The sequence below is a fragment of the Lathyrus oleraceus genome, chromosome 4 (genome assembly GCF_024323335.1).
Source record: "Lathyrus oleraceus cultivar Zhongwan6 chromosome 4, CAAS_Psat_ZW6_1.0, whole genome shotgun sequence".
NCBI lineage: Eukaryota > Viridiplantae > Streptophyta > Magnoliopsida > Fabales > Fabaceae > Lathyrus > Lathyrus oleraceus.
This window is the reverse complement of record NC_066582.1, coordinates 307,723,694-307,750,188: the sequence shown is the minus strand read 5'-3', so window position 1 is coordinate 307,750,188 and position 26,495 is coordinate 307,723,694.

Genomic DNA, 26,495 nt, shown 5'->3' with positions numbered 1-26,495 from the left:
TGGTTATCTTCATTCAATATTTTTGATGTTGATTTTCCTTGGCTTGGATAAGTTGCTCAGATCAGCACTTATATCCTCAGCAAGTCTTTTGTGGATAATTGCCGTATGCTAGCAATTTTATCCCCAGTGGGTCTTTTCACCGTATGCTAGTGATTTGTTCCCCGGATCATTGGTTGTTTACCAGTGCATCCCCAGCTAGTCTTCTGCCGATAATTGCCGGATGCTTGCAATTTATCCTCAGCAGTTCGCCTTTCATTTACCCTTTTTGTCGGTAATGTCTGTTGCTCCTTTTGATTGGTTATCATTATACACCTAATTTGGTATCCCGATGCCTTTCTGTTCGGTTGATTTATCCTTTGTTAACCCAATAACCGGTTGTGGATAATCTTCCATGCGAGTATATTATTCACGGTCTGCCGGTAATGAATGGTATATCTCATGCACTCTTCAGTCGAAGCCTTTTGTGTTTCCCCAGTCGAGTAAGATTCGTTATTTCCCTTTGCGGAGTCGAATATTTCTTTGTTGTCGGATAATTGCCGGATGCTTGCAATTTATCCTTTGAGTTGTCTTTCGTTTACCCGGATGCTTGGTATCGATTGTCTCTCTTTTTGGTTAGTCACCTATTACATACCCAGTAACCGGTATCTCTGGTGTCTTTTCCTTTCGAGTATATTATCTACGTTCTGACGGTAATAGATAATATATCTCATGCGAGTGTATTATTCACGGTCTGCCGGTAATGAATAATATATCTCATGCGCTCTTTAGTTGGAATCCTTTGTTGATTTTCCCCAACTGAGCAAGATTCGTATTCTTTATAGAATCGAATAGCCATCCTTTAACCAGTTTGTGTTTTGGATGATGAGTGTTTTGGAAGTGAAAACCAATTCATGTTTTCGGTAGATCACCTATTATATACCCAGTAACCGGTATCCCTGGTGTTTCTTACCATGCGAGTGTATTATTCACGGTCTGCTGGTAATGAATAATATGTCTCATGCGCTCTTTAGTTGGAATCCTTTGTTGATTTTCCCCAACTGAGCAAGATTCGTATTCTTTATAGATTCGAATATCCATCCTTTAACCAGTTTGTGTTTTGGATGATGAGTGTTTTGGAAGTGAAAACCAATTCATGTTTTCGGTAGATCACCTATTATATACCCAGTAACCGGTATCCCTGGTGTTTCTTACCATGCGAGTGTATTATTCACGGTCTGCTGGTAATGAATAATATATCTCATGCGCTCTTTAGTTGGAATCCTTTGTTGATTTTCCCCAACTGAGCAAGATTCGTATTCTTTATAGAATCGAATAGCCATCCTTTAACCAGTTTGTGTTTTGGATGATGAGTGTTTTGGAAGTGAAAACCAATTCATGTTTTCGGTAGATCACCTATTATATACCCAGTAACCGGTATCCCTGGTGTTTCTTACCATGCGAGTGTATTATTCACGGTCTGCTGGTAATGAATAATATGTCTCATGCGCTCTTTAGTTGGAATCCTTTGTTGATTTTCCCCAACTGAGCAAGATTCGTATTCTTTATAGATTCGAATATCCATCCTTTAACCAGTTTGTGTTTTGGATGATGAGTGTTTTGGAAGTGAAAACCAATTCATGTTTTCGGTAGATCACCTATTATATACCCAGTAACCGGTATCCCTGGTGTTTCTTACCATGCGAGTGTATTATTCACGGTCTGCTGGTAATGAATAATATGTCTCATGCGCTCTTTAGTTGGAATCCTTTGTTGATTTTCCCCAACTGAGCAAGATTCGTATTCTTTATAGATTCGAATATCCATCCTTTAACCAGTTTGTGTTTTGGATGATGAGTGTTTTGGAAGTGAAAACCAATTCATGTTTTCGGTAGATCACCTATTATATACCCAGTAACCGGTATCCCTGGTGTTTCTTACCATGCGAGTGTATTATTCACGGTCTGCTGGTAATGAATAATATGTCTCATGCGCTCTTTAGTTGGAATCCTTTGTTGATTTTCCCCAACTGAGCAAGATTCGTATTCTTTATAGATTCGAATATCCATCCTTTAACCAGTTTGTGTTTTGGATGATGAGTGTTTTGGAAGTGAAATCCAATTCACGTTTTCGGTAGATCACCTATTATATACCCAGTAACCGGTATCTCTGGTGTTTCTTACCATGCGAGTTTATTATCTACGTTCTGACGGTAATAGATAATATATCTCATGCGAGTATCTTATCCACGGTCTGCCGGTAATGGATATTATATCTCATGCACTCTTTGGGTTTGTGTCCCCATTTGAGTAAGATTCGTTTTCCCGTTGTGGATTCGAATGCCCATCCTATAAGTCGATTTGCTTTTTCAAGCCCTCCTTTCGGATGATGAGTGTTTTGGAAGTGAAAACCAATCCACGTCTTCGGATTTTATCCTATAAACAACCCAGTAACCGGTTCAGGATAATTTTCCTTTCGAGTATATTATTCACGGTCTGCCGGTAATGAATAATATGTCTCATCTGAGTATTCTATCCACGTTCTGACGGTAATGGATATTATATCTCGTTCACTCTTGAGTCGATCTTTTGATTGTTCTCCCCTCAGAGTAAGATTCATTTTCCTTGTGGAATTGAATGTCCATCCTATAAACAAGTTTGCTTTTCTAGCTTTCTTCAGGATGATGAGTGCTTTGGAAGTGAAATCCAATTCACGCTTTGGGCGGTCACCTATTATATACCCAGTAACCGGTATCCTTGGTGTTCCCTCCTTTCTACTCCCTATTATGACCTCGGTCCCCCTGTGGAGTCAGATTTTCCTGAGTTTGTTACCCGTATGCCTGGTAACATCTCATTTGCTTTGTTACTTCCCCAGTGGAGTTTTCCTTTGCTTCTCCTCAGGAGTCAGCTTGTGTCTTTCCAATGGATTTATTTTCCATTTGGAATTCTCTTCCCAGTGTGAGTCTTTCACTCCCCAGTGAGTTCTCTGGTCTGTTCTCTGTTTTTCTCCTAATCAGAGTCGTGTCTTGTTCACGTTATGTCAGTTTTGTCTTTCCCCAGTTTGGAGTCGTGTCTTGTTCACGCATTTCTTTTTCTTTACTATCCCCTATTAGAGTCCAATTAGAGTCTTGTTAGAGTCTTTGTTCCTGGTGAGCGTATTACTCCGATGGATCGTCTTTTCTTCTGTGCGAATCATATTCCCCACAGATTTTTGTGTCTTTTGCATACATACATTTGCATCATGAGGTCTCTTAGGGACCAAAATTTGTCTCATTACTGTTATTTAAGCCCATTCTACCGCGTCGAGATGAAGATTTCTAAACTTCACTTCTCCGGCTAGAATGACCTTAAATAGGGGCATCTGTAAGACCCCAATTTTGGCCCTAAGATCCCTCATGGGCCATATCATCTCATATCATTGTCTCAAGGATCACTGCATGCCCTAGCTTTCCTCCTAGTGGGTGGGTTGCCTTGTGAGTTGATTCTTGATCACCAAGCATACTTTGCATTTGTATATCTTTGCTTTTCATATGTTTATCATTCAAAAAGTACAAAAATATTGTCAGTCTAACCTTGTGGCTTGCAGTTGAAGCAATCATCAGCAATTAGGTCAAAGATGGTCAACAGTCAGTCAAAGCAATGGATGGTGGCCATTCTTGCAGAATTTGGGCACCATGATCAATAATCAAGAGTTCATACAACTTATGACATCATTTGAAGTCAAGTTCTCAAGGAATTAGGGTTTGGAATTCATCAGAAGTGCATCAATCATCCAAAACCCTAGAAAAGTCAAACTTGGTCAACTGTTGATTTAATCAGAGATTTGATGGATAGAATTGATTTGAAGGAGCTCATTCATGCTTGTACAAGCCTCATCTATCATGTCAAACCTCATCATGGAAGAAAATCAAGTCAAATCAGAAATTTTCCAGAAATAGAAAGTGGACCTGTAATTTCAACTGCCAAAAATGGAAACTTCTTGATCCTCAACTTACATCATGATACAAGCTTCAAATGAATTTTTGCCCAACATGAAAGTTGAAGATCTTGTTCTCCCATTTTCAAAAAGTCCAAGAACTCTCAAATCCCATGTGTGGTTGTCAAGATATGATCAAATCATTTTCACCAATTTTTGAACTTCAACAAGCCATATCTCTCAAACCATAAGGCCAAATTTGGTGGGGTTTTTTCCTACAAACCACATTTTTCATCCTCTTTCCAAAAATATAAACTTCATTCATCAAAACCTTGCCAATCAAAATGGCATTTTTGGACCTTTTTCATTTAAATTCAAAGTTTGACCAAACTTTGACTTTTTGAATTAAGACTTTTTTCACCAATTGGCCAATTGGGAAATGTTTCATATATCATTTATGATTTGTTCCAAGCCTTAAACCATGTTCATTTCACCCTTGTGCCATCATTTTTGGACCAAAAGGCAAAGTTGGCAAATTGTACAATTGGTCTCATTAAGTAAAAGCAAGGTACATCAATTCATGAAGCAACAACAAACAGCAAAGCATGTTGGTCCTTGGCAGCCTGTAGCAGGCCCAAATCCGTGCAGACAAACACACCTCCATTTCCACTTATGCACAAACTTGGCAAAATGCATTTTTGATTCATTAAGCAAAACAAGTACAGCAGTTCTGCAGCACACACAAAACAGCAATTGGCAAGGCCACTAGCAGCCTGTCTTAAGGCCCAGCTCGACCAGTTTACACCCTCCATCATTCACTTGTTCCATAATTAGCAAAATGGCAAATGTCTCATTTTAAGCAAAACCAACTTAGCATATGATTAAGCAAGGATAAATAGAAGTATAAAAGTGCATTTCTCTGACATTTGAAAACCCTAGAGGAAAAGAATCGCAGCAGCCACAGCACAAAAAGACTCTCACTCTCATCTTGCATTTTTGCCAAAGCAGGATTTCTGCACAAACCATTCGAAAAACTCAAGCAGCCCCTTGCATCTTTCATCATCCATCATCACTATGAGTTGGTTCCAAGTATAAAATATTGGCTGGAACTTCATCTTCAGAACCTGTTTTCTCCAAGCAGCTCAAATGGCAGTTTGAATCGTGGGAGCTTCCAAGCATCATCAAGCTCATTTTCCTCAAGGATTCATCATTGCCAAGCATCATCTTCACCTGTTTGCCCTTAAATCCATCAATACAACACTGTTTTCGATTTTTCTTCCAAAACAAGTAAGTAATCGACCTACTATTTTTACCATGCCATGATATGTTTTAGTTAGTTTGTGTTGTGCTGATCTTAATGAACTTTAATTGGTTTGAAATGGTTAAGTATGCTGTAAGATATTTGGATTTGAAATATGATGTACAAAGGTATTTGCCTTCGATTCATGATGGATAAGGTGTTTTAAGGGAAACCATACTTTGATTCTTGATGTATGTTGAATGCTGATGAGATTACCATGCTTGATTGTTGTTTTTTTTGGGGATTTTTGTTCTTGGTCGATTTCTGGATTTGAATGATGATGAACATATGCTGTTATGCTCAAACCCTAGAATTATGCCCAGAATTCCTCATGTTGGTTGTTGGTTTGTTGTTTATAATGTGCTTGCATGAAGAGCCTTGTTACTACCATGCTGTGTTGATCCATGCCATTCGATTTTGGACTGAATGATGAACATTGATGTTGAACTTATGTTGTTGTGCTTGAACCTACCCTGTCTAGAAATTCACATGAGTTCATGTTTTGCTTGTTTGTGTTGAGGCTGCATAAGTGCCATTGCCATATTTTGTTTTTCTTTCTGTTGGAATTTTGCTGTTGGGTGAGGAATATAAGTTTGACCTGCTGCTGCTACAGCCAAGCGCATAAACCTTAGCCATTCCCCAGATTCCTGTTGGCTGCTGTTGTTTGTTTTTAATTGCATGAACCATTACCACTTGCTATGCTTTTGTTCTTGGTCGAATTTTGTTTAAAGATGATGTTTACCCCTGCTGTTTTGCTGCCTTAAGCTGCCAAGAAAATCTCATGAATATGTTTATGCTGTTGTTGGTTGATGATGCATGAGGTTGTATGCTTGGTCGAATCATGTTGTTTGATGTTGTTGATGATTGCTTGAAGACACCATGAACTTGATGCATAAACTTTGCTGCTGTTATGAACCCGAGACAAGTTTCCAGAAATTTACATGATTTGTGTTTAGGTTTGTTTGTTTGTCCGTTATTGCATGATCATTGTTATGTTCTTGCCCTGCTGTTGGCCATGCTATCGATTGTTGTCGAGTTTTGATGAAGCTACCAATACCATTGCTGCATATGCCCTGCTGTTTGAAAATTTTAAACGTGCTCATAAAATCCACATGTTGGTGTTTGTTGTATTTGGTCATGGATGCTGGTTTGTTGTATGATCATTGTTACATGTTGCTGTTCATTTGTTGTTGGTTTTGATCGTTTGATGAAGCTGAACATGATACCATGAGCCATGCTGTTAGAAACCCTAAGGGTTTATGTGAAAACTCAGAACTTGGAAGCTCATTGGCTGCGTGCACTGTTCCATTGGCTGAGAGCCAATAGGAACATTTCATTTCCTTGCCCAAAACGCAGCACTTCAATAAGTGACTGCAGATATTACACAAATGCCATCGGTTGACCTTGGTTTGACCCCATTGCCATACCTTTTGTTCATATTGCATCCAATTATTTCCTCATCTTCCACAATTAATTTCTCTTTCACTTTTCATCCAAAAATCATGAAATTTTTTCCTCATATTCATGAATGTGTCCTCTATTTTATTGTGAATTTTAATTAATTTTTCAGTGGCTGGATTTTAAATGATAATTGATTTCCCAACATGTATGCCAAAATGATACATTGTGCCATTTCAATTGTGAAATTCTCATGTTGTATCCAATGAGCTTGAAATTTTTTGTGGTGAAACTAGACACATTGATCTTCATTTCCATATAAAGTTTGTGCATTTATCATTTGTGGATTGAGAGTTATGATTTTTTGAAGTTATGTGTTGAATTTGGTGTCACAACATGAACATGCATTTTCCCAATTTTTGTTCACATGCTTCCTTACATCCAATTGATCCCAAATTTTGCATGAATCATCTATCACATGTCTAGTTTGTATATGAATTTTCTTGGAATTAATCATGCTGTTTTCCATTTGATTGAGAATTTTCTTCCATATTTGGTCATTTGTTGACTTTTTGTGCTATGCCTTGCCAAATCTTTTGTGAAATTCTCAAATATTATTGTATGACCATGAAATTTCATATGTGATAACTAGAATTCTCAAGCTTTGCATTGGTGTTGACCTCACTCATTTCTCTTCTGTTTTCAAATTGATATGATTTTTTTGAAGTTGACCCATGCTTGTTGACTTTCACCATGCTTACTTGAATTTGGTTTGACTTCATGATTTTACTTGACTGCCTTCCTCTCATCCAAATGCCATGAAATTTTACATGCTTACCATGTTAGATGTTAGGATTGAGTGTGATTTATTTCATAATTTTTGAAAATGTTTGGGTTGACTTTTGGATGAAGTCTTGCTGTTGACTTATTTGTGATCTTTCTTGCCATGCTTTGCACTCTTCTGCATATGAAATGACCATGATGCATGATATAATTATGAATCCAACTGAGAATGCTTCTTGAATGTTTAGACTTGGTTTGGGTTGACTTTTCCTTGATGCTTTGACTTTTTCTTTCATCTTTGACCCTAGGCTAGTCCTAGTGGTCTTCTAAGCTTATGTTGAGTTCATCTGTTTCAGGTTAAGCACCAATGCCTTGAGGATCATTCAAATGTGTTTTAGTTTGATTGTTTAATGTGCTAACCTTTGTTTTGTAGGTGACTCATATGCTTGAGTCTTTGTGCCATGCACAATTGGTCCCTCTGTGGTTGACTATTGGTTCATTTCCTTTTGATTTTGACTGTTGAGCTGTTTGCTAATAAGTTTGACTTTTTCAGGTGCTTTAGTTGCTTAAGTTCTCTGAACTTGCTTGCTTTGCTATTTAGCATTTGCTTTGAGGTATAAACCTTTCTTCTTCATGTAGTCTGGAGACCCGGTCTGTTATTTGACCGGGCAAACTGTCTGAAGTCCTCCTTAAGAGGCAATGCCTGTGTTTGTTTAAATTTGTCCTAAGCAGGAAAAGTCCTTCAAGTAAGGCAATTGGTGGAAGGTAGGGATAAGTAATCTATCCCCCACTATTCAGTGTGTCCTCTCTTTGCTCCCAGTACCTGGTTGAAGCATTGAGATAAATACCCAAGATCTAATTGAGTCAATAATGTGGAGAGAGTTCCTACTTTCTGAACTCCCACACTTTCTTTGATGCTCTCTCTGATCTGAGATAGAAGCAATGAGGCACACCCCTCATCTCCTTTTCATCTGCTTCACCTTAGCCTCTCAATGGCAAGGTTAAGAGCGACCTTTACCCATTACAGTAGACTTTCAAAGTCAAACCCTCTTGTGTGAGCCCCCATTGTTTGGCTATAGAGTGTGCTGTTTGATATTCATTGATTGATTGATTGCTTCATATGCACTTGTTTGCCTGTATGTTATGCATCTATCATCATCATCAATTGCCATTAATGCATGATCATCTCATTTGCTTTTTTGTGATGCTATCATTGTTGTTTGCCCATTGAGGTCAATTGTAAGTCCATTGCTTTGGCATTTGCTCCTGTGATATGGAAGGATAGAGTGTAAGACCTCATTGGTCACTCATATCTTCTGTTTTATCTGTTTGTATGTGAGGATACAGTTATAAGTCCCTGTAAGCTGGCATCTGTTATCCTGTGATCATAATTTGATCTGTTTGATTTGTATGTGAGGTTGCAGTTATAAGTCCCTGTAAGTTGGCATCTGCTTTCCTGTGATCATAGTTTGTTTATCTGTTTGTGTGAGAGGTTGCAATTATAAGTCCCTGTAAGTTGGCATTTGCATTCCTGTGATCATATTGTTCCTTTGTTTACTTGTATGTGAGGTTGCAGTTATAAGTCCCTGTAAGTTGGCATCTGCTTTCCTGTGATCATAGTTTGTTTATCTGTTTGTGTGAGAGGTTGCAATTATAAGTCCCTGTAAGTTGGCATTTGCATTCCTGTGATCATATTGTTCCTTTGTTTACTTGTATGTGAGGATACAACTGTAAGTCCCTGCAAGTTGGCATTTGTTTTCCTAGGACCATACTGTGGATGTTAGAGTAAGCCCAGACAGATTGGCATCTGACATCCATGTTTTGCTCTCCCTGTTTATGTGAGGTTGCAACTGTAAGTCCCTGCTAGTTGGCATTTGCTTTCCTGTGATCATAGTTTGTTCTATCTGTTTGTATGTGAGGATCCATTGTAAGTCCCTGTAATGTGGCATTGGATTTCCTAGGACCATGCTGTGGAGTTAACCTAAGTCCAGACAGATTGGCAGTTGATTTCCATTTCTCATCTTTGTTTTCTTTTGAGGAGATTAGTGTAAGTCCATAGAGTGGCATCTGAGATCCAGTTTTATTTTAGGAGATTGGTATAAGCCCAGTGATTGGCATCCGATATCCGCTTTCTTGCTTGTTTGTTTGTTATTATCTACTTCCATTCCAAAGGACACACTTGAATCATCTGCTATATGATTTCAAGAAGTGAACCTTCTAAGAAGTTTTACTATCCATCCTTCATCCATTCATCATCCATTATGTCCTAAACCTTTTCACATTTTATCTTTTAAACTTGACATAAGTGTTGTGCAAACATTCTCATTGTTTTCTAACTAAAAACTTGGACTCAAGTCCTTGACTTTTTTCAAAACTCCATTTCATAATACTTATTTGAATTAACCTTAATCATACCTTGACTCCATTTTCATAATCATAATCAGTAACTTCACTCATTCACTTGTTTTGGCTTTGTCCATTAATCTTTTCATACATGAGCTATAGGTTTGATTTATCTTAGTGGTTGATGTTAATCTCACCTTCTGTTTTTAGTGATTGAATTGTAAGTCTTCCTTGCCTATTATAGGGTTAACCCCTCCCTGGCAAGTTGAAGCTTTTCTCACATGGTGGACGTTGTTGTTTGTATAAGGTTGAGTTTTCTCCCGTGGATAACGTAAGACCTAGGGTTTGTGTTTAAAATTGAACCTAACCCACTTTTGGAAATCTTTTAGCCGAACTACGGCGTTTTGATCCTTACCTTTGATGGAAGGTACGTAGGCAGCGGGTTCATCCGTTCAAACCCAATAATTAATTTGTACATTCTTTTCTCATCATCCCAATCATGTTTGCACAATCTTTATGTCATAACAAATAACAATTTAATACAACAAGTGTGAAAAGGGCTCCCTAGGAGTACCTAGGACGTAGTGGGTGCCTAACACCTTCCCATTGCGTAATTTACCCCTTACCCAGAATCTCTGATCTTTTTATTAGTTTTCTATGTGTAAAACTTCTTAGGCTTTTGTTCGCTTTTTAGCCAGTCCTTTGGATAAATAAAAGTGCGGTGGCGACTCGAAATTTCAATGTATCTCTTAGCTTATGATTTAATCGATAGATCATATAGCGACGAATACACCGCTACACAGACCCAATGGGGACAATACTGCTTGATCAAGGCAAGTATCCAAAGGGGAAAACAATATCAATGCCGCAAAGAGGGGATTACATCTACCGGTTTGTAGGCAGAAAACCACGGAAAAGTAACCAGTCATCGATAGGATGAGCACAAAGGGTTAACTCCAACAAAGGGAGGAAAGTGGGATTTTACAACTACCAGCTAGTAGGTAGAAAACCACAAAGATAGGACTTACAACTACCGGTTTGTAGGTAGAGGCCAACAAACAGAATGAACCACAAAGGTTACCTCTGCTAGGGGGTGAAAGTGGGATTTTACAACTACCAGCTTGTAGGTAGAAAACCACGACGATAGGACTTACAACTACCGGTTTGTAGGTAGAGGCCCATAAATTCCGCTGAGGATAAGATGAATGAGTGCCGGTTAGTGAGTGACTATTCATTTATGCCCCAGGGAAGCACAGGAGACAGCCAACAGGAAGCCAATTTAGGATCGATCCAAAAAGGCAGACTGAAACAGGACTCATCCTAATGAGGAAAGAACTCAATAGGGAAAACCCATCCCACTGTGTGTTGGGAGGGAACGGAAGCAACCGTCATCCACGAGGATGTATCTCAGTGGGGAAATGGCAGGAAAGGATAGACACTTTCTGCTTAAGGGGTTGGCTCTACATGGAGAGATCAGACACACCCATATCTGCTAGGGAGGATCTACTGGAGAGACCTGTATCAACAAATAGTAGGAGACAACCATCAACAGATACATGGCAACAGCTGCAACATGAGTATCCAAATGCTATGATTATGCATGTATACATTCTACCTAAAAAATATGATGAATGCTGACAAACAGACATGCTCAACATGCAGGTCCAAGAATCAACCACCCGGTACTACTCTTCTTCCATAGGGAAGGCCAAAAACACCAGAGAGCAAACGCGATCTGCTGGAAACCGGGATATCAGGGAACAACACCATCCTGCGGGGAGAGGAGAAGACTGCTCTGCTGGAGAGATGAACGCTAACGTCTTCAGTAAACACTCTGCTTGGGGAACTGCCCCACAAAAGTATTTCAACAGCAACCTTGCTGGGAATGCCCCACGGTAGGGCTCAAACGAACCTATACCGGAGATGCCCCACAATAGGGCTAACAGGGACTTGGAGGAAAAATGTTGTACTGCCGGGAACATGAAGATAAACAACTTCAACCAACACTGCACTGAGCAACCTTGCTGAGGAGAAACCGTAAGAGGTTCTACAGGAAAAAGATACAGTTATGCTCGAGATACGAACAAATGTCTTACCTGTTGGTAATCATACCACCCTCGGGAGAGCACTGTGGATCTCCTAAGTATCCTTCCATCATTGTGAACGTTCACTTTGTTTAAGAACAATTTTTTTTTTGAAAAATTTGTTTATTTTGAAAACAATGATACTTTATCAATTAAAACATGCAAAACATTTGTTGAGTTGAAACAAATAGGAGTGCAAATAATTGGATAAAAGCTCAAATTGATGTGATGGAATGGTAGTCGACAAAGGGCGAGACTCCATAGATCTGTACAAGTTTGAAATCGGTGATATATATTGGAGAGGGCTACATTGAACATAATGACCTTTCCTCTACCATTCCGAATTTTCGATGTATTTGGAGCTTCAGTCGACGACGAATCGAGAATCCCTGACGGATGACAGATATAGAGCACAGTCTTGTCAAGATGCAGTTACTTGCCAAATCCCTAATTTTTGCCTAGATTGCCCCAGTGTGAGGTGATCAATCTAGCGGGATGCAAATTCTTTTTTCAATGTCTCTAACTTTTGCCTGGATCGCCCTTTCGGGTTTTCGATCCATCGAGACGCTCCTTTTTGCCTAAGTCGCCCTTTGGGGTGTTCGACTTAGCGAGCTATTCTGTTTTTTTTTTGTTCTAGGCGAAGTATTTCTTGACTGCATCGGAATTCACAGGACGAGTGAACTTCTCCATCCATTGTTGTAAGTGTCAAAACATTGCCTGAAAAGGCTCTCTTGACAACATATGGACTTTCAGCTTGGGGGTTCACTTGCCCCTGGAATCGGGCACGAAAGACAAGACTTTCTTGAGCACAAGGTCCCTCGGAACACACGAGACTTGACCTTCTTGTCAAATGCTTTCATCACTCTCTGCTGATATAACTGACCATGACACATGGCAGTTGATCTCTTTTTTCTTTCAGCTGGATTCAGCATCAGTCAACTTGGGACTTTGAGGGTGCTATTTCTCTTTTGTTTTTTTCTTTCTTTTTCTTTCTTTTGATTTCTTTTGATTTCTTTTGATTTTGCACCCTCTCTTTCTTTGTTTTTTTTTTATTGATTTTTTTTCTTCTCTCTTTTTTTTGATTAATGCCCCAGTTGGCTGTTCTGCTGATTCTCGAGATGCAACTGAGTGATCTTCTTTTCTTGCTCAAGAAGTCGGGAAATACCGTCAGGAATCCCTTCAACATCATCTTCTTCCGCTTCGAATACAGGGAATTCAAAATTGGGAGATGACGTCCGATCATTATGTTCAATGGGTTTGAGAAACAACCTGCATAAAGATTTTGAGTATAAAAAGCTTTTTGAAAAACAAACAAGACAATCGTTATGCAGATGAAAAGATTGCTTTTATTTTTGTTTTTTTTAGGGTTTTTTATGATCACCAATTTCATGCAAAAAGCGAAAAGGGAAAATAAATGGAAAAAACAAATGTTTAACATGAATTTATTTGAATGAAAATATCATTGCACAAAATGTTGCCAACAATGTCATCACTTCTCCTTTTGGCATGGGAGAAGGGTTTTTAAACAAAGTGATTATTACTCTGACTTATGAACAACTATAGGAACGGCCACAGTGACCCAATTGTGATAGATCCCACCGGGGATGACAACCGTCAGTATCTCTTGCATCAGCAGCTTCTGTTTTCTGAACAACCCTTCTGAAGAAAAAGTCGGCGCCAGCCCAGGACTTGTTATCTTCAAGCTTGATTAACACGGGGACCTAAATCCTCCAAGATCAGAATACCTGACCTCACAAGGTCTTGAACCTTCATCTTCAGCTGGAAACAACTATCCACATCATGACCAGGAGCACCCGAATGATACACACAATGCTGTTCAGGCCTATACCACCACCGAGGGTTGACGGGTATGGGCGGCGGGTCTCTGGGAGTAATCAAGTTCCGCTCTAACAGAGAGGGATACAGTTCGGCGTAGGACATGGGGATTGGATCAAAAATGATCTTCTTCCTCTCATTACTTGTACCAGCTTGATTATCAATGGGAGGCTGGTAAGCCTGCTGTTGAGGACGATGTTGTTGACACTGATGCTGCTGAGCTGGTCTTCTCTGTTGCTGTTGAGTTGCTGGAATAGTCACAGCGGCAGCCTGACGATACTGTCCTCTGTTTGCGCTCCTCCGACGGTGCACAACGTTTGTCTCACCCTCTCCCCTTCTGGGTGCCCCAGAGGATGGCTTCTTAGTACTCGAGGAACTTGAAGAGCCAGGATCTTGTATCCTTCCTGCTTTGATAAGGCTCTCAGTTCTTTCCCCACAGACAACAACATCTGAAAAGCTACTGAACGGGCAACTTCCCAAGCGATCTATGAACACACCTTGCAAGGTTCCAATGAACATGTCAGTCAGCTCTCTCTCCAGCATAGGAGGTTGCACTCTAGCGGCTAGCTCACGCCATCTCTGAGCATACTCTTTGAAGCTCTCCTTATCTTTCTGATACAAGCTCTGCAATTGGGTTCGGCTCGGCGCCATGTCCATGTTATGCTTGTATTGCCTCAGAAAGGCCTCACCCAGATCTTTCCAGCTTCTGACTGATTCTCGCTTCAGATCCATGTACCAATCCAAAGATGCCCCGGATAGACTATCTTGGAAAAAGTACATCCACATCTTCTCATCGTCAGTGTAAGCAGATATCTTCCTGAAGTAAGCCTGCACGTGGGTGCGAGGACAGGAGGTACCGTTGTACTTTTCGAATGAGGGTGCCTTGAACTTGGACGGGATCTTCAACCCTTCCACCAGACCCATGTCGGTCACATCAAACCCAAGGGAGTTCTGACATTCCATGACTCGGATTTTCTCAGCAAGATCATCCACTTTTCTATCCCTCTCTTCGGTTTTCACCATGTCATCGTCCTCACTGAGGAGAGTAAACATGTCCTCTTGTCTGTCAACAATCGGAGCAGGATGACGAAACGGAGCCCGGGTAGCTCTGGCATTGACCGCTGTAGCAAGAGGTTGTCCATTGATTCTGATGCCCCCCAACTCATCAACCCCATCAAAGTTACTGGCGGGAGCGGCAGCAGCAGCATTATCATCCACAGGAACACCCACTGGTGAAGCACGGTTGGCAGTTGGAATCACAACTTCTTGTCTCTGGGCTAAGGCACGCAGCTCCTCTTGCCCCTGAACGACCCCTTGCATCATGTTCATGAACTGGGCCATGTTCGCCCTCATCTCAGCCAACTCAGTCTGAACCTGATCCATACTTCTTTGATGATTGAGTCTGGTCGCGGTGCGGACGGTGATCAACAATCCTGTCTCAGTCAAAACCCAAAGTGAGAAGTCACGTCTCCAAACATGTCTGTAATGCAAGGATGATATGTACATGATATGCGTATGATGCGAATGCTATTTTATCATGAATGATCCTGAAAAGGATATGCGTATGCGAGTTAACTTTTTTTTCATTTTCATGCATTACTATTTTTTTGGAAAATAAACATGCTATGATGCAAATGATGGAGCCAAGACTGGCAGGAACTGGCATCTGAGGAACCATCTGAAACCCCAAAGTCATCTGAGGAGCTGGCATTTGAACCCAAGTCTGGAGCACTGAGTCACCATCTGGGCGAGTACCCTCAAATTCAGCCCAGGGATCCGAAATAAACGGAACCCTCTGATCAAAAACCAGGGTCAAACCTCCGGCGTCCAGAAATGAATGTCCATAACTCGTAGTCACCATCAGTACCGGGAGTCACTAACTGTACCTGTTAAAATGATCATACCCCCCACTCACGGGTGTCATCTAGGCCAGGGTAAGGTCGAAAGAAACGCAGCATAAATAACCTTTCGCAGAATATCATCCTGTGCACACCCGATGTATGCACCGATAATATCCCACCAGGGTCTGAACTGCTCGTGATATCAATGTTCCGCTAAGTGGCGTACACCACCCGCTTCCCATGAATCACTCTATTCCTAGGTTTCCTAGATTTCACTCATAGCCTGGGTATTGGGCCTTTTACCTCGAGTAACTCCCACCCCAAGAAACACAGCACAGCCAGCAAATGAATATGAATGAATGCAAACATTAATGCAAACAATAAATGCAAACAGTAAATGCAAATATATACAAATGAATGCAATAAATAACAGCACAAAGCAACCAAAGCCCTAACCTAGAGAGCGCTAGGAGAGACTCGCTTAGGGAAGATGGACCAGCAAGAGGTCAACTTCTCTGGTATCCCCAGCAAAGTCGCCAGCTGTCGCATTACGCGAAAAACCGGCGGGAAACGAAGAACAACAGAGCCGCCACCGTGCGTTATTTATCCCAAAAGAGGGAAAGGAAACGCTCGAAGTAAACCTGGAAAAGACATGGTCTCACGACCAAAGAGAATGGGTTCGGGAGTCGGTTATGCGAAGGGAAGGTATTAGCACCCCTACGCATCCGTCGTACTCGACGGGATCCACGCACAATAGAAAGGAAAATGGTTGCTATAACACTGCTCAAACACACACACACACTGGCTGAAAGAGACACAAGAAAACAGACAAGACTGACTCGGCAGGATATCGCATCCTGGGCCTACTTAGTCTATCAGGCATAGACATCAGAGTCGAAGTAGTTCGGACTGGGGAAACGACACATGCTCGCTAGGATGTCGCATCCTATGCATACGTATCTCCTTGGACGAAGGAGAATCAGAGCATTCGTAGCTCGGCTGACACGCACACAAACAAACACTGGCAAAGGCAAACGTGGAGCCCGACTGCCAATCACTGGACTTACATCAGCATCCGAACCAACAAACACGCACAGGAAACCAACTGCCAATCGCTGGACTTACGTCGGACTCCAACCAGAAAAGGAGAAACAACTCACACAAACAAAACAAAAGGGCGCCCGGAGAGATCAGCTCATCTCCTGCCTACGTACCTCATCTGGTATGAGGATCAGGGCGACGTAGTTCCCCTACGCAGGGAAAAAGGACTAGCCTAACCAGATAACAGAGGGAGACACAACACTAGGGAGACTACGACTCGAGCCTAGATGTTGTCATGCAATGTCGTCCCTAAGTTAAGGTTTCTAGCTAACTGGCACAGGGAGCCAGCCTATCCTAAACATGACTTGCACAGGAAGCAAGCCACACCTAACCTAACTTGCACAGGAAGCAAGGGTCTCGATTGTAACTAGGGCAAGAGAAAGGGGAGGTCTCAATCGCAACGAGGGCGAGAGAAGAGAATTAGTGTTAGTTGTTAGTCAAACTCGACAAGACATCGCATCTCGTGCCTACGTATCTCATCTGGACATGAGAATCAGAGTTGCCGTAGTTCGGCCAAACTATTCCCGTTGGTTTGTGTTTTTTAAGTGGACAACGTCACTGCGCAATCTACCTGATGCTCGACCTTTGGAGACTTACTCACCTGTAGTAGAAGGAGTTAACGTATCCTTAAGAGGGGATAATGTTTGTTTGTGTTTTAGGAAAGCTCAAGCAAGAAAGGAAGTCCTATACGAAGGAACTGTGCTACCTTAATTGACATGCAAACGAGACTACGCGGAGTCTAACAAACCTAGGGGATACAATCACACCACACAAGCACACACAAGCACATACAGCATAAAATAAGCACACCAACAAGGGGCTCAAACATCAAGGTTAGGTTTTAGTCGAGGGGTCATATCAACCTCAACAAACAAACCTCTGGAACTGGGTAGATGTTGCTCTTAACCTTGCCATTGAGGGGCTAAGGTGAAGCAGATGAAAGGAGATGAGGGGTGTGCCTCATTGCTCTTATCCCTGGTCAGGGAGAGCATTTGACAAGAATGTGTGGGTTCAGAAAGTGGGAACCCTTCTACACATTTGATACTGACTCAACTGTACAATTGTACAAGATCTTGGGTTTGTATCTGCAATGCATCAACACAGTGGTGTGAGCAAAGCAGATGACACACAGAATAGCAGGGGATAGGTTGCATATCCCTTGGGTTCTGCCAATTGCCTCTTCACTTAGGAGGACTTTGCATATGTACAGGGACAAGATTTAAACATACACAAACATTGCCTCTTAAGGAGGACTTCAGACAGCTGCCTGGCCAAGTAACAGGCCAGGTCTTCCAGACTACATGAAGATTAGAAGTATACCTCAATGCAAATTGCTTAATAAGCAAAGCAAAGCAAAAGTTCACAAGGAACTGAGCAACTAAAAGCACCTGAAATAGTCAAGCAGACATTAGTATACAACTTCAAACAATGCTTAAGGCACAATGGATGTGCAAGGCACAAGGCTTAAGGCATGTGAGCCAAGCCACCTACAAAACAAACAAGTTAAACAATGATATTCAAGCAAGCTCAATCAAAAAGAATTGGTCTCATGGGTCATTTGTTGGTCAACCTGAAAACATGAACTCAAAGGTGAGTAACAGGACCACTAGGGCAAGCCTAGGGTCAAAAAGGAATGAAAAAGTCAAAACAGCAAAGGGCAAGCATCCAAAATCATGTTCAAACAATTAAGAAACACAACCAATTGGGTTCACATGCATATCAATCACTATCATCATTTCATGAACAATTTAGGTCAAGATATAGCAAACAGAAGCTCATAGGAGTCAACAGAAAGACTTGCATCAAAAGCAAACTCAAACATTTCCAAAAATGACCAAATAAATCATGATCAATTATAACACATAGCATGGTAAGCATGTCAAATTTCATCTCATTTGGACAAGTGGAAGGCAGTCAATGAAAATCAGAAAGTCAAAGCAATTTTGAACATGCTCAAAGAAGTCAACCAAACATGCATCAACTTGAAAAATTCATAAATCAGAGATGGCATATGATAAATGAATGGGACTAAAACCATGGTGAAGCTTAGGATGTCTAGTTATCTCATGTAAAATTTCATGTCCATCTAATAAAGTATGAGCATTTTACAAAACAAATGGGCACATGCATCACATAAGGTCAACATTTTGGTCAAACAGGGGAGAAAATCTCAAAAAAATGGAAAATGCCATAAACAAATCCACAAAAAATCATATGCAAACTAGACGTGTTCAAGCTCAATCATACAAAAAATCAATCCATTTGGAGGTCAATAGGCATGGCTATAAGAATCAACAAGTTACACATCAATGGTGTGACACAAATTGTCACACCCTACTTTAAAAATTCACAACTCACAATCCAGATAAGATAAATTCACAAACTCTACATCAAAATAAACATGAATGTGTCTAGTTTGTGCTCAAAAAGTTTCAAGTCCATAGGATAAGTCATGACTATTTCACAAAGGTTTTGGTAAAATGTGTACAATATTGATACATGGCACAAACCCTAATGCCAAATAAAAACCAACCATCCAAAAATTCTGGAAAAAATGTGATAAAAAAAATAGAGATCAAGCAGAGTATGATGCAAAAATTCCCATGAGAATTGGATTTAAAATGATGGAGATATGATTTTTACAAGTTGTTGCATCAAATTGAAATAAAAATTGAGAAAATAAATGATTTAATAGACCGGATGGCATAATTGTAAATATGGAAATCACTTATCCAAACGCGGTCGTTTGGCTTGCTGAAACGAAATAATTTCATTGGTTCATGGGGGAACAGTACCATGCAACACGTGAGAATCCACTTTCTGGGCAAGGCAATTGAAAAACCTAGGGTTTATGTACAGTGCTCATGACATTCATCTTCCAAAATCGACTCAACCAAAATTTTTCCAGAAAATGAAATTGAGCATACCAAAATGATCAGCAAGCTTCACATAACACGAATCCAACATTGATTTTCACTAAAACACAACATAACTCATGAATCGAGCAAGAATAGAATTCATCACCAAACTTCATTTCAACATAACTCAAGAAATAATCAACCATTTTCAAAAGCAAAACCATCATGAAGCTCAGCATGGATAGACCTTTCTAAAGCATGTATTGATTTGATGAAATAAGGAGATTGAAAATTTACCAGTTCTGAAGTGCAGTGTGGATTCAGTTGTTATCTTGTGGTTTTGGCTTGAAACAGGTGTGCTAGAAGGCTTCAAATGATGTATGAATGAAGTTGTTTAGCTCGAGAGTGCTTGAAGGAACTCCAAATCAACTCTGCCATTGCTGAATGCTTCATGTAGCAGCATGCTTCTCTTTGGTTACAGCTGGGAAAAGGTGCTTGAAATGTGTTCAAAATAGATGTTGAATGATGAAGCAACCAAACCAGAACCTTGCTCTTTTGAGTTTTTGGTCGAAATTCAAAAATGAAGAAAATGAGGTTTTTGGGGAGGAATGAAATTCTGTGCTTTCTTGTGGCTGCTAGGGTTCAAAATGGCAGAAAAATGTCTTTATATCTTCTGTTTAAGGTTGGCTTAAGTGGATGCTAAACATGGTTTAGTTTTATGAAGCAATTTGCTAAATGGCCACTTTTATTCAAATGGTGAGGTGTAATGGTAAAGGCCACGAATTTGGGCTTGTAACACAACCAATTTAACATGTTTGAACATATTTGAATGGCAAAGTGGATTAAAAATGGTTAAATCAAAAGTTCATAATTTCACTTCACTTAAAAATAATTCAAGTGAGTCAAAAAAGTCCATTTTGATCCATGAGGTTTTGGTGCATGAGGGTTATATTTTTGGAAAGAGGAGGTTAAATATGACTTGTTGGAAAAAACCTCACCAAATTTGGCCAAATGGTTTGAGAGATATGGCCTTTTGAAGTTCAAGAAATTTTGAGAATGAATTGATCATATCTTGCCAACCATACATGGGGAATTGAGAGTTCTTGGACTTTTTGGAAATGGGAGAACAAGATCTTCAACTTTCATGTTGGGCAAAAATTCATTTGAAGCTTGTATCATGATGTAAGTTTAGGCTCAAGAAGTTTCCATTTTTGGCAGTTAAAATTACAGGTCCAGTTTCTATTTTTGGAAATTTCTGATTTGGCTTCAAATTCTTCAATGATGTTGTTTGCCATGATATATGAGGCCTATTTGGACATGAATAAGCCCTCTCAAACCAAATCCATCCATCAAAACCATAAAATCAGTCACAGTTGACCAAGTTTGACTTTTTAGGGTTTCTGACTGATTGTGCATGGACTGATGACCTCTGAGCATCCAATCTTTGACTAAAACACTTCAAATGGATCCCCAAGTCATGTGAACATGTTGGACCAACCCTAGGGCCTTGGCTCCTTGGAAATTGTGCTTGCTTGCTTGATTGACTGATCTCCTGATCAGTTTGACCTAATTCTCCTGATGATCTTGCACTTGAGGCAAATGGGACAATGCAATGCTATGCAGTGGACCATGTTATGCTATGACCTAATATGAGAATGTATGTACAATGATAGGTGCAAATTTGAGGTGCTACAGTTTGATCCTAAGATCAATACACTCTTCCAAACCCATAATACAGGCGTCATACTCTGCCATATTATTCATGCATTTGAAAGTTAGCCTTGCTGTAAAAGGAAAATGTGTGCCCTGAGGAGTAATAATCACTGCCCCAATACCATTTGCATACTAATTAACAACGCCATCGAACACCATACCCCATCGGGAACCAGGCTCTGGCCCTTCATCGAGCGTAGGCTCATCGCAATCTTTCATCTTTAAATACAGAATCTCCTCATCTGGGAAGTCTTACTGCACAGACTGATAATCTTAAATTGGTTGATGTGCCAAGTGGTCAGCCAAGATACTACCTTTAATAGCTTTTTGAGCTCGATACTCAATATCATACTCAGACAACAACATCTGCCAACGGGCAATCCTCCCAGTTAAAGCAAGCTTCTCAAAGATATACTTGATTGGATCCATTTTGGATATCAACCAAGTCGTATGATTCAACATATACTGGCGTAAACGCTTAGCGGCCTAAGCCAAAGCACAACATGTCTTCTCAAGCGTTGAGTATCGAGACTCAAAATCAGTAAACTTATTACTCAAGTAGTATATTGCATACTCTTTCTTCCCGGATTCATCTTTTTGACCAAGGACATAACCCATGGAGTCATCAAGCACAGTTAAGTACATAATCAATGGTCTCCCTTCAACAGGCGGAGACAGAATCGGAGGCTCAGACAAATACTCTTTGATACTGTCAAAGGTGTAGCACCTCAAATTTGCACCTATCATTATGCATACATTTTCATATTAGGTCATAGCATATCATGGTCCACCGCATAGCATTGCATTGCCTCTCTTGCCTCAAGTGCAAGCCAATCAAGGAATTAGGTCAAACTGATCAGGAGATCAGTCAGTCAAGCAAGCAAGCACAATTCTCAAGGAGCCAAAGCCTTAGGGTTGGTCCAACAAGTTCACATGACTTGGAGGTCCATTTGGAGTGTTCATGTCAAGGGTTGAAGGCTCAGAGGTCATCAGTTCATACACAGACAGTCAAAAAACCCTAGAAAGTCAACTGTCAGTCAAAGCAGTGGATGGTGGCCATTCTTGTGGAATTTGGGCACCATGATCAATAATCAAGAGTTCATACAACTTGGGACATCATTTGAAGTCAAGTTCTCAAGGAATTAGGGTTTGGAAGTCATCAGTCAATGTTCAGTCAGGCAGAAACCCTAAAAGTCAACTGTTGGTCAACTGTCCATTTAATCAGTGGTTTGATGATGGAAATTGGTTTGAGAGGACTCATTCATGTCCAAATAGTCCTCATATATCATGTCAAACACCATCATGGAAGAATTTGAAGCCAGATCAAAAATTTCTAAAAATGGAAACTGGACCTGTAACTGAAACTTACCAAAAATGGAAAGTCTTGATCCTCAAAATTACATCTTGATACAAGCCTCAAATGAATTTTCTCCCAACATGAAAGTTGAAGATCTTGTTCTCCCATTTCCAAAAAGTCCAAGAAATCTCAATTCCCATGTGTGGTTGGCAAGTTATGATCGAATCGATTTCAGAAAATCTTGAACTTCAAAGGGCCATATCTCTCAAACCGTTTGGCCAATTTTGGTGGGGTTTTTTCCTACAAGTCACATTTGATCCCCTCTTTCCAAAAATATAAATTTCATGAGCCAAAACTTCACCAATCAAAATGGCATTTTTTGACCTATCTCATTTAAATGCAAGTTTGACCAATGTTTGACTTTTTGATATAAACCTTTTCCTACCATTTGGCCAATTGGAACAGCTCAGAAATTCCATTTAAAATGTGTTTGCAAGCTCAATTATGCAGTACATGAAGCCATTCTTTAACTTGCTTGAAATTTGAAAAAGTACAAATGCACCCATACCACTCCATACTAACCATGCCATGCCTTGTACCACAACCTAGCAGCATTGTGCATCATTGTTTTTCTGTCATTTGAGACCTCATCTTGCAGCCTAAACCAACAGCAAAAAGAAGCCATGCCTTAGTTGCTTGAATTTTGGAAAGAAGGTACATTGTCACCATGCTACCACATCTTGCAACCATGCCTTGTACTGTCCAACAACAGTTTGGATGCACCACTTTTCTGTCAAGAGAAAGGCTAATTGCAGCCACCATCACACAGCAACAAGGCCTTGGCTCACTCACTCTCCAAAAGACTGCATCCTTGCATTTACCAAATCATTCCAAAACTCACAAAATGAACTAAGCCTGGCTTTGGTACAATCCAAACTGCATTTCCCTGTCATAAAAAACCAGCAGCAGCATCAATTGCATTGATGACATAGAAATTCATTCATTTTCATTTTCATTCTTGGCATTTGAAAACCCTGTCATACACAAAAGACCAAGCCTGGCCCTTGCTCTACCACCACAAAACAACATCCAACAGCAGTTTTTTTTTTCTCATTTACTGTCAAAATGAAACTTCTACCTAGCAGAAAAAACACACTGCAGGAGAAAATGATCTTATCCACCTTGCTTTAGCATTTCAAATTTTCTGTCAGACTCCACAGTTCCAAGACAGTACCTTGCCACTAAAGCAACACTCAACAGCAGATTTTAGGGGTGTATTTTCTGTCATATTGAGGACAGTAAAAACCAAGGGCAGCATGACAAACCATTTTTTGGCCAAGGCAAACTCATTATGCATTCTCATTCTAAAAGCTCACTTTGCTTTGCATTTCTAAAAACAGTCAACAAAAACACCCTAAAGACCAAACTTTGCATTGCTTTTCCATCATCCAAGTACCATTTTGAAACTAGCAGCACCAGCCAAACCAGTAGAGCTTGATTGATTCACACTCACCCTAAAAATCCCTCTCACTTGCAATTACCAAACCAATCCAAACTTCAAAGAACAAAAACCCTGGCCATTGCTTTTCACCCTTTTTTCATCATGCTGAACTATTAACTGCATAACACAAGCCATTTTGACAGCAGACCAAAAAAATCATTCATGCTAAACAAAACTTCTCATTCTTGGCCAAGATCACTTTCTGTCCAAAAAAAACTCACAAGTAACCTAACCTGCCTTGCTTAACACAATGTTTCCTCACCATTTTTCTGCTATGAAAAACAGCTAGCCACCATCACACAACAGAACCATTGTGCACTCATTCTCCAAAAACTCACTCCTTTGCACTTTTCAAGAACCAGTCAACAAAACTCATGATGAACTAAACCTTGCCTTGCCTAGACATCATTCAAACAACATCTTGAGTTCATTCCAACCACATTTTCCCACCTGTAAACTCCCTTCCTAACACTGATTTCAAAGAAGCATTAACCATGGCAGAGTTCATTTGAAGTCATTCCAAGCATCCACAAGCCAAGGCATCTTCATCATACATCAAGGCATAGCTGTGCTGCAACTGTTCCACTTCCAAACAGCCAAACAACATCAAGAACACAACTGTCCTTCAATTTTTGGTATGGATTCGACCTCCCTATTTTGTCAAATTGATACATGATTTTAAAAGGTCTTTCTATGCTGGTTGTCATGATGTTTTTACTTTTTGAAATGGATGCTTAAAAGTTTGATGATGCTTGCTTATTTTGCTCGATTCATGAATGTGTTTGTGTTCTAATGAAAAATGATGATAGACTCTTGTTTGCCATTGCTTGCTGATCATGTTGATGTCCTCAATTGAGATTTTTGGGCAAGTTTGTGAAATCATGATTTTTGAGAGGGATGAACAGTGGAAACCCTAATCCCAATCGTCTGCCCAGAATTTTTCCCCATTCCTCACGTGCATGCCTGGTTTGTTTCCAACAGCCAATCAAAACATTTCATTACCTGGCTAAAACGACCGTGTTTAATTAAGTGAATCATAGAATTACAACTTTGCCATTCTTGCTTCATTTATTCCATTTTAATTTCACATTTTATAACCAATCTTCCAAAAATCATAAATGCTTCAATTTTAATCCAATTTGAATGGGATTTTTTGTGTTGTGTTCATCATGATCTCTACTTTTTTATCATTATTTTTCCAGAATTTTTGGATGAGTGGTTTTTAAATGTTGCTAGGGTTTGTGACATGTGACCAATTTTTGTACACTTTGCCAAAACATTTGTGAAATGATGAGAATGTATCCAATGGCTCCCAAATTTTTTGTGCTCAAACTAGACACATTCATGGTAATTTTGGTGTAGAGTTTGTGAATTTATCATTTGTGGTTTGTGAGTATTGATATTTTTGAATTAGGGTGTGACAATTTGTGTCACACCATTGATGTCCAACTTCATGATTTTTATTACCATGCTTCCTTACATCCAAATGATCCCAAATTTTGCATGAACCTACTCTTGTATGTCTAGTTTACATGTGAATTTTCTTGGAATTATTTGTGGCATTTCCTAATTGTTTGAGATTTTCTCCCCTGCCTAGTCAATTGTTGACTTTGTGTGACACATGTTCCCATTTCATTTGTGAAATTCTCATACTTTATTGGATGGACATGAAATTTGACATGTGATAACTAGACATCCTCATCTTTGCCATGGTTTTAGTCCCATTCATTTATCATACACCATCTTTGACTTATGATTTTTCTAAGTTGATGCATGTTTGGTTGACTTCATTGAGCATGTTCAAAATTGCTTTGACTTTCTGATTTTCATTGACTGCCTTCCACTTGTCCAAATGAGATGAAATTTGACATGCTTACCATGCTGTGTGTTAGGTTTGATCATGATTTATTTGGTGATTTTTGGAAATGTTTAAGATTGGTTTTGATGCAAGTCTTGCTGTTGACTTCTATGAGCTTCTAAATGCCATGTTTTGACTTCTTTTGTTCATGAAATGATGATGATGATTGATATGAATGTGAACCCAATTGGTTTTGTTTCTTGATTGTTGGAACATGATTTTGGATACTCATCCTTTGCTGTTTTGACTTTTCCATTCATTTTTGACCCTAGGCTTGTCCTAGTGGTCCTGCTACTCACCTTTGAGCTTGTGTTTTCAGGTTGACCATCAAATGGCCATTGAGACCAATTCTTTTTTTGTTTGAGCTTGCCTAAATACCATGACTAACTTGTGTGTTTTGTAGGTGGCTTGGCTCACATGCCTTAAGCTTTGTGCCTTGCACATCCATTTGCTTCTAATTGACTGTTGGCGTCTGTTTCTGTTTGTTTTGTTTGAAGTTGCATACTAACATCTGCTTGGCTGTTTCAGGTACTTTAGTTGCTTAGTTCCTTGTGAACTTTTTGCTTTGCTTTGCTTGTATAAGCAATTTGCATTGAGGTATGTCTCTTTTACTTCATGTAGTCTGGAAGACCTGGCCTGTTACTTGGCCAGGCAACTGTCTGAAGTCCTCCTTAAGAGGCAATGTTTGTGG